Below are 10,543 nucleotides of genomic sequence, written 5' to 3' on the forward strand. Positions count from 1 at the left end.
AACGGGCAAAAGCAATCGATACTTTATTAGTAGGTATATATATAAATATAGATATAGATAGCAAATATGCCCGTGCGTTACAACAAAAGAGAACAAAGTTTATTCCATGTATTGGCTTATGGACATAAGAGAAGTCTTTAGCATGTAATTTTCCCCATGAATCAGATCTTTGATTATTTTTTTGTTATCCAAGATTCCCACTGTAGTCTCGGCCACATGCATGATCCTCTTTTGTTGGTGCCTCCTCGCCGACCTTGGCGCGCTTGAGGGCACACCCGAGGCCAGAACGAAGGATCGATGGCAGGCTCAGCCTGAAACGCTTGGAGCACCATGGAGGAAATGGTCATGGAACGATCGGATTGGGGTGACATGTTTTTCCTTTTCTACTGTTATATGTGGGCACGTGGGCTTGGGAGTCTTTTGTTGGTTGTCGGGACTTTTTCATCGGCTCGTTTGCGTGGGTGGGTCAGTTTCCCTGATTTTCATTTCTACTGTTTTTCCATGCGGGATCTTAGGTGAGACATCGAAAACCATGCACACGCAAGGCGAGGGCTGTGACGGATGGATAGGTAAAATCCTACTATATAACACAAAAATCTCAGCTGTCAATCACATCCGTCAATCTTAGGCTTGTACAATACTCAGAAAAGTGAAATGAAAGACAATATTGTGCAAGTATACACGGAGCATCCCTCGGAATGAATCACGACCTTGAGTACAAATTCGAATGCTGATTTGTACAATCCATTATTTAAAAGCATTAGATCAAATCATCACCACAATAACTTTGGTGCATTATGAATTTTGGATTGTGCCACAAACATTCACAACAACCACGGGGATGATCTATTTTGCAGGAGCTAATTCTTCAGATTGTAGAGTTCTGCACACACTCATCTAGAGAACTTGGCTGTGTGCAGGCAAACATTCAGAAAGCACATATTGTTCTCCTGCACAAATTAATACAACTTCAGATGCATCAAGATCATGTTTTTAGAACTGTGTATGTGAGCTCTGTGCAAAATATATTAGACAGGAAATGTTTTACATGCGGAGTTCGGCACGATCCAGCCAGGGGAGAAATTAACTAATTTAACACACACGGATGGCACAGCTAGGCTGCATGGTTCCCTTCAAGAATTGATTGCAAAGTGATGGGAAGGAGTGGCAATAGTCAGAGCTTCCTTCGAAAGTAAAAGTTTGCCCACACAGTGAATGGTTTGGCAACATATTGGCTTGGAACCTCTTGGTTCAGAAGAAAAGAAATGGTGTTCTAGAAAGGTAAACTTTGAAACATCCAATGAGCCTCTTTGCCAGATGGTTAAATACATGCGTACATGTCTATTACAGATAGAATATTATAAGAAACATCCAGTGAGCCTCTTTGCCAGATGATTAAACACATGAACATTTCAATTACACATACAATAGAATACAGTGGTTATTTATCTAAAGTAGTAGCTGACAAACATTACATGCGCGCTGAAGGTGTATATGTCACAGCACCGCAACAGAACACACTGAAATGTTAGTAGCAGAATCCCGTGCATCCATATTTTGCGAAGGCGGCGAGGTGCTCGTCCATGGCTAGCCGTTGATGTCATCCAGTGCATAACTGCATCCACGGCAAGTCGTTCCGACGACCATGACAACAACATCCTTTTCTCCTTCCCTGATTTCTGTCGGGCCATCATCGGTGGACGGTGAGAAGGATCAAAACATTCACGGCCTACCTGCAGAACTTGAGGTCATGGCCGAAAGTGCTTGCAGGGAACCGGCAAAGCATGCATATTATAGACCTGGGAACACAAAATCCATAACTTAGTTCTTATAGCATGTAAAATTTCTTTGCTTGGTTGTAGCTTTGACCAAATCACCAGAAGAATGGGCACCAGATTGCAGTGTGAGTGCAGATTAGCATTTATTTTAAGTGCCACTATGTTGGCCTTTGAAGGTATGGTTTATTCGGATTTCATAGAAATTCTACAGAAAAAAATTGTATATCTTAAATCCCATTGTTATACCTAAAAAAATCTCAGTGTAATGAAAATATATGCATCTAGGAACATGCAGCGTCCCTTTGGAATAGTCATTAGAGGCTAAGTGTATCTGTCGACATACTGCGAGTTACCAGTTTCCGACAGTGTGGAGGAAGCTGAAGCCCGGATAGCCCTGGTTTGGCTGCTCTGGCAAAAGTTTCCAGAGGACCTGTGGAGCTTGAGATGGATTGGAAAACAGTGACTGAATATCTGAACTCAGATGTGCCCACTCTTGCTCCCTGCTATGGAGTGACCCAAGATATAAAGGCGGCCCTATATTGCTTTCCTTCGTTCAAAGTTGTATTTACAGGAAGGGGGGGGGGTCTTGTTAGCTTTAACATAAAATTTGGGAAAGATCTGAAGGATTATGTCATTCAAATAGCAGGTGAGGGAAACACATCAATAATATATAGGCAGCAGAAACATATAGATGAACTATAGCTCTATATCAAAACCACAGCTTTCCGACATACAACATGGTAGGCACAGAATGAGATGAGCAAGGAAGCTTGGTACAAATACACAAATGCAGTTTCTAACCTTACTGTAATAATGAACATATTGATTAATGCGTAATTAAGTAGGAGCATAGTTGTGCAGTTCGTTTCTGTTCTGAGGGCTAATGCTCATTTCTAGAGGAAAATAATCTCAGATTTCTAACTGAACTATAATCCCATGTAGGTATGGTTGTAGAACAAAGAACATATTACACATCGATGTAATCCCTTCTTCCTCACAGAACTAAATAAAAGAAGACACATGAGTAAAATTGTAATAACTGGATAAAAGAACACACATGACTAATTTAAATTATGAATTGGACAGAAACGCTTTCATGGTTGCCTAGCAAATGAAAATAGCATCTTATCATATATTGGGTCTTTAACAGAATCAAATACATGGCCAGAGTGTTCCTGAGATTGGTGGTTTTTGAACTCTATTCCTTGACAACATGGCCCCTGCTTGCTTACTGATGGATCAGATAGACAACCAAGTCCTAAGTTTTATTACTTTCCTTTGCAATTTAATATATGCAGCAGGACACTGTGGTACTACAATTTTCATTAAAGTAGCTACAAAAGGCCCCTAGTCAACATATTAACATCATGGGAAATGTTTCTGATTTCCTGAAACGTTATAGTGTGGCAAACAATTCTGAATTGTAGTTGCCTGAAACTGACATGTTTCTGTGAACATCTCAAACCTGGTGGACTTGATGCCTAAGATATTTTCAACACGAATTGGTACATTTTCTTTTGTAAACTCAGGTTCAAAACTATCGCTTCTTAACAGAGTTTTCTGTACTTGTTCACTGCCAAATTATTCAGTATATTGTCAACTGAAATAGGCTGAACATCTATGATTGCTTCCTGCAGTCAGTTTTCCTTAAGAAAGAAGAAATGATATGGAATTTTAGTCTACTGAGCTTTCTTCTTCATGAAAATGAGGCATCTTTGAGAAAAAAAATTAGCAATAGCATTCATCATCTAGTAGGGATGAATGACACGGGTGCCTTTAATATTCTTGCGGAATTTCTATGATGATTTCAGTACAGTTTCAGATTCTAGAAAGTATGAACGAGACAAAACTTTAAATATTTAATGTTTATGACTTTTTTGTTTGATGAAAGCAGTAGAAAATATATTCTATATACCTGGGAACGGGTCCAGAACGAGGCCCGTAAGAAACTATTTCAGCCAAGCAACCAACCAGACTATGACACTATTAGAAGAGTCTAAGCAATCACACATGTAACTCCAGGAATTAGAAAGAATAGTTCATTGAGATGCCCTGCCCAATATCATTGAATAACTAACAAGAAAAAATAAGCTCCTACATTCAGCAATATAAAGCTAGCATAGTTGGCACCCCAAATTGAAGAATCATTCTGCATCCTCGAAAGGATAATAGCAACAAGTGTTGTGCAGGTCAAATTACCACGCAACAAAACCATGATATGCATCATGTGACAGTAGCATCGTTTAAGAGAAAATACCCTAGCAGGAGATTGAGAGCATACATGCTGATGACCACATCGCTTCGACGGGTATTCATTGGAATCTCAAGTACATCGTACAGTGTAGTATTATCGAGTTCCATCATGTGGTCAGCTGTAAGCTTGCTGATGAAAACAGCCTGGGAGTTTTGAAGTGCTGCTGTAGATTCCTCACAAAGGTCAAACCCAGTTAGCAGTTACTTCTATGCAACCCAGTTTGATGTTACCAAAAGGATCAAAGTAATTCAAGACATGTGAACTAAACCAAGAGGCGGCCGGGAAGAACATGTATGTGTGTACCTACAGATGATCGTCAAGATTAGGTCGGACGAAGGGTGTCCTCACACAATACATGTTTGCTGAGACGCTGACATCCTCATACATCTCTCTTGTTTAAGTTTTCTCTCCTTGTTTGTCTGTTTCTTTGCTAAACAATATGACAGCAAGTCATCAGGCAGAAATAAAATCATCATTGGTATTAATAAAGAGATTTTGAGAAAGTAAAAATACATCAAATAGGAGAAGCTTACATGCCATCTTGAATTTCCTAGAAACTGAGTGACATCCGATGCATGACCAACATACACCGGAAACAATACAAACCTGGATATTCTGTACACTCTCCTAAGTTGAATCCTGAATTTAGTAAGACAATGGGACAACTCAAGATATAGCAACCTTCAAATCCATTACCCTTCAGTACCTGTACCTCCAAATCCCTCGGTCACTAATAGAACCATGCTGTCGAATGCTTGTGCAGTAAAGTTCAGAGCATATTTGACATCTACAGCTTTACCTGGGGGCGCTCAAGTTGGAGCAGATCTGACGCAGCGATCGTCGTAGGCGGCGGGAGTCGACCTAGCAGAGGACGTGCGCAGTTGGAGCAGGTAGAGGATGCGCGGCTCCTCGAGGAGGACTCGTTCCGGCCATGGGGATGTGGATCCAGACGGTGGAGCTTGGCAGGTGCGGCAGCGCTGGGAGGTGCAACCGACGGGGAAGGCGAGGGACGGCCGGATCCGCAGGTGCTGGCGACGAACGAAGGCCGGGTCGGGCGCTCGGGGATCCCGAAGGGAGGAGGGTAGCCGGTGGCGGTGCTCGACGGCGGGGGGTGGTCGGCGGCGCACGGTGAGGCGGGCGGGCAGGAGGTGGGGGCGTGAGGCAGAGTCGTGCGGCTGGCTGGGCTGTTTTTTTTTTCTCGCCCGTATACCGGTTCGGCGTGACTTATGATGAGGACCGCGGGTTAATTTCTAAGAAACGGAGGGACTTTTTTGCAAAAATGACAACGACGTACGACCAGAAGCCATCGCTGGTTTATTAGTAGGTAAAGAAGAGTGTCGAACCCAACGAGGAGCAGAAGGAAATGATAAGCGGTTCTCAGTCTGCAAGCACTGAAATTGTAGGTGATAGATAGTTTTGTGATAATATAAATAATAACGAGTAACAAGTAAACAAAGTAAATAAAGTGCAGCAAGGTGGCCCAATCCTTTATGTAGCAAAGGATAAGCCTGGACAATTTCTAATAATGAAGAAGGAGCTCCCGAGGACACATGGGAATTATCGTCAAGCTAGTTTTCATCACGTTCATATGATTCACGTTCGGTACTTTGATAATTTGATATGTGGGTGGACCAGTGCTTGGGTACTGCCCTTACTTGGACAAGCATCCCACTTATGATTAACCCCTATTGCAAGAGTCCGCAACTACAAAAGAAGTATTAAGGTAAACCTAACCACATCATTAAACATATGGGTCTAACTCAGCCCCTAATGAAGCAACACATAAACTAGGGTTTAAGCTTCTGTCACTCTAGCAACCCATCATCTACTTATTACTTCCCTATGCCTTCCTCTAGGCCCAAATAATGGTGAAGTGTCATGTAGTCGACGTTCACATAACACCACTAGAGGAAAAGACAACATACATCTCATCAAAATATCGAACGAATACCAAATTCACATGACTACTAATAGCAAGATTTCACCCATGTCCTCAGGAACAAACGTAACTACTCACAAAGCATATTCATGTTCATAATCAGAGGGGTAATAATATGCATAAAGGATCTGAACATATGATCTTCCACCAAGTAAACCAATTAGCATCAACTACAAGGAGTAATCAACACTACTAGCAACCCACAAGTACCAATTTGTGGTTTTGATACAAGATTGGATACAAGATATGAACTAGGGTTTTGAGAGGAGATGGTGCTAGTGAAGATGTTGATGGAGATTGACCCCCTCCCGATGAGAGAATCATTGGTGATGACGTTGGTGATGATTTCCCCCTCCCGGAGGGAAGTGTCCCCGGCAGAACAGCTCCGCCAGAGCCCTAGATTGATTCCGCCAAGGTTCCGCCTCGTGGCGGCGGAGTTTCGTCCCATAAGCTTGCCCACGATTTTTTCCAGGGTAAAAGCCCTCATATAGCAGAAGATGGGCACCGGAGGGCCACCAGGGGGCCCAGGAGACAGGGGACGCGTCGAGTAGGGGGGCGCCCCCCACCCTCCTGGACAGGGTGTGGGCCCCCTGGTGTAGTTCTTCCGCTCAATAATTCTTATTAATTCCAAAAATAGGTTTCGTGGGGTTTCAGGATTTTTGGAGCAGTACAGAATAGGTTTCCAACGTTTGCTCCTTTTCCAGCCAGAATTCCAGCTGCCGGCATTCCCCCTCTTCATGGTAAACCTTGTAAAATAAGAGAGAATAGCCATAAGTATTGAGATATAATGTGTAATAACAGCCCATAATGCAATAAATATTTATATAAAAGCATGCTGCAAAATGGACGTATCAACGATGTGCGTTGGAAGTGGTTCCAAGATTGATGTGATCATCATCGCACACTCCCTATACTTTCGAGATTACTGTTGAACCTAAATAAATGTTATTTGGTGTTTGCATTGAGCATAAATATGATTAGATCATGTTTATTGCGATACGATTATTCATCTAAGACAAAGAATAAATTGTTATTCTGTTTACATGAATAAAACCTTCTATGGTCATACACCCAATGTTGATGGTTTATTGAATCTTGATCGTAGTGATAAACATATTCATAATATTGATGCCAAAAGATGCAAAGTTGATAATGATAGTGCAACATACTTGTGGCATGATAACCAATATAGGGGATCGCAACAGCTTTCGAGGGTAGAGTATTCAACCCAAATTTATTGATTCGACACAAGGGGAGCCAAAGAATATTCTCAAGTATTAGTAGTTGAGTTGTCAATTCAACCACACCTGGATAACTTAGTATCTGCAGCAAAGTATTTAGTAGCAAAGTAGTATGGAAGTAACGGTAACAGTGGCAAAAGTAACAGTAGCAGTTTTGTAGTAATTGTAACACTAGCAACGGTAAAGTAAATAAGCAAAGCACAATATGTGAAAAGCTCGTAGGCATTGGATCAGTGATGGATAATTATGTCGGATGCGATTCCTCATGTAACAGTTATAACATAGGGTGACACAGAACTAGCTCCAGTTCATCAATGTAATGTAGGCATGTATTCCGAATATAGTCATACGTGCTTATGGAAAAGAACTTGCATGACACCTTTTGTCCTACCCTCCCGCAGCAGCGGCGACCTAATGGAAACTAATGGATATTAAGGCCTCCTTTTAATAGAGTACCGGACCAAAGCATTAACACATGGTGAATACATGAACTCCTCAAACTACGGTCATCATCGAGAAGTATCCCGATTATTGTCACTTCGGGGTTGTCAGATCATAACACATAATAGGTGACTATAGACTTGCAAGATAGGATCAAGAACTCACATATATTCATGAAAACATAATAGGTTCAGATCTGAAATCATGGCACTCAGACACTAATGACAAGCATTAAGCATAGCAACATCAATCTCAGAACATAGTGGATACTAGGGATCAAACCCTAACAAAACTAACTTGATTACATGGTAAATCTCATCCAACCCATCACCGTCCAGCAAGCCTACAATGCAATTACTCACGCACGGTGGTGAGCATCATGAAATTGGTGATGGAGGATGGTTGATGATGATGACGACGACGAATCCCCCTCTCCGGAGCCCCGAACGGACTCCAGATCAGCCCTCCCGAGAGAGATTAGGGCTTGGCGGCGGCCCCGTATCGTAAAACGCGATGAAACTTTCTCTCTAATTTTTTTCTCCACGAAAGCAAATATATGGAGTTGGAGTTGAGGTTGGTGGACGTCCAGGGGACCCACGAGGTAGGGGGCGCGCCCTAGGGGAGGGGGCATGCCCCCCACCCTCGTGGACAGGGTGTGGGCCCCATGACGTTGATTCTTTCACCAATATTTTTTATTAATTCTGAAAAGTTGCTCCGTGGATTTTCAGGTCATTTCGAGAACTTTTATTTCTACACAAAAATAACACCATGGCAGTTCTGCTGAAAACAGCGTCAGTCCGGGTTAGTTCCATTCAAATCATGCAAGTTAGAGTCCAAAAGAAGGACAAAAGTGTTAGGAAAAGTAGATACGACGGAGACGTATCAACTCCCCCAAGCTTAAACCTTTGCTTGTCCTCAAGCAATTCATTTGACAAACTGAAAGTGATAAAGAAAAACTTTTGCAAACTCTGTTTGCTCTTGTTGTTATAAATATGTAAAGCCAGCATTCAAGTTTTCAGCAAAGATTATTAACTAATCATATTCACAGTAACACTTAGGTCTCATGTTTACTCATGTCAATGGCATAATCAACTAGCGAACAATAATAATAAATCTCGGATGACAACACTTTCTCAAAACAATCATCATATGATATAACAAGATGGTATCACGCTAGCCCTTTCTGGGACCGCAAAACATAAATGCAGAGCACCTTTAAAGATCAAGGACTGAGTAAACATTGTAATTCATGGTACAAGAGATCCAATCATAGTCATACCCAATATAAACTAATAGTAATGCATGCAAATGATAGTGGTGCTCTCCAGCGGGTGCTTTTTAATAAGAGGGTGATTACTCAATATAAAATTAAATAGATAGGCCCTTCGCAGAGGGAAGCAGGGATTTGTAGAGGTGCCAGAGCTCGATTTTAAAATAGAGATGAATAACATTTTGAGCGGTATACTTTCACTATCAACGTAACAACTATGAGATCTCGATATCTTCCATGCTACACACATTATAGGCGGTTCCCAAACGGAATGGTAAAGTTTATACTCGCCCACCACCAACAGCATCAATCCATGGCTTGCCCAAAACAACGGGTGCCTCCAACTAGCAACAATCCTGGGGGAGTTTTGTTTAATTATTTTGATTTAATTTTGAGCATGGGACTGGGCATCCCGATTACCAGCCATTTTCTCGTGAATGAGGAGCGGAGTCCACTCCTCTTGAGAATAACCCACCTAGCATGGAAGATACAGACAACCCTAGTTGATACATGAGCTGCTCGAGCATACAAAACAGAATTTCATTTGAAGGTTTGGAGTTTGGCACATACAAATTTACTTGGAACGACAGGTATATACCGCATATAGGAAGGTATGGTGAACTCATATGGAATGACTTTGGGGTTTATGGAGTTTGGATGCACAAGCAGTATTACCGCTTAGTACAGGTGAAGGCTAGCAAGAGACTGGGAAGTGACCAACTGAGAGAGCGACAACAGTCATGAACATGCATTAAAATTAATCAACACCGAGTGCAAGCATGAGTAGGATATAATCCACCATGAACATAAATATCATGAAGGCTATGTTGATTTTGTTTCAACTACATGCGTGAACATGTGCCAAGTCAAGTCACTTGAATCATTCAAAGGAGGATACCACCCTATCATACCACATCACAACCATTTTAATAGCATGTTGGCACGCAAGGTAAACCATTATAAGCTTCTAGCTAATTAAGCATGGCATAAGCAACTATAATCTCTAATTGTCATTGCAAACATGTTTATTCATAATAGGCTGAATCAGGAACGATGAACTAATCATATTTACAAAAACAAGAGAGGTCGAGTTCATACCAGCTTCTCTCATCTCAATCAGTCCATCATATATGTCATTATTGCCTTTCACTTGCACGACCAAACGATGTGTATAATAATAATAGTGCACATGCATTGGACTAAGATGGAATCTGCAACCATTCAATTCAAGGGAGAAGACAAGGTAATATGGGCTCTTGGTTAAATCAACAACCGTGCATATTAGAGCCACTAAACATTTTCATTATGGTCTTCTCCTCTCGACCCCCAAAGGAAAGAAAAGAAATAAAACTATTTACACAGGAAAGGTCCCAACAAGTAAAAGAAGAACGAGAAATTTTTTTGGGTTTTCTTTTTAATTCCTACTACAAGCATGGAAATTAAACTAACTAATGTTTTTTGTTTTTCTTAAGGTTTATCAAACACACAAGAAGAAAGCTAGAAAAAGACTTTAAACTAGCATGGATAGTACAATGAAAGAGTATGAGAACCAACAACAAGAATGAGTGTGTAAACATGAATGTAATATCGGTGAGAAATACGTACTCCCCAAAGCTTAGG

The 10,543-nt window shown here is 41.3% G+C and overlaps 1 long non-coding RNA gene across 2 annotated transcripts; it reads right to left on the reverse strand.

Annotated features, from left to right (window-relative positions):
* Positions 1-1,358: 1,358 nt before the first annotated feature.
* LOC123111464 (uncharacterized) lies at positions 1,359-5,334 on the reverse strand. 2 transcript variants are annotated; one of them, XR_006454467.1, is made up of 2 exons: positions 2,132-5,334; positions 1,359-1,799 (listed from the first exon to the last, which is right to left on the reverse strand). It is a non-coding gene; the product is annotated as an uncharacterized lncRNA (long non-coding RNA). The 2 variants fall into 2 exon arrangements; XR_006454463.1 differs by having other exon boundaries at positions 2,122-5,334.
* Positions 5,335-10,543: the final 5,209 nt, after the last annotated feature.

Source organism: Triticum aestivum, chromosome 1B (genome assembly GCF_018294505.1).
Source record: "Triticum aestivum cultivar Chinese Spring chromosome 1B, IWGSC CS RefSeq v2.1, whole genome shotgun sequence".
Lineage (NCBI taxonomy): Eukaryota > Viridiplantae > Streptophyta > Magnoliopsida > Poales > Poaceae > Triticum > Triticum aestivum.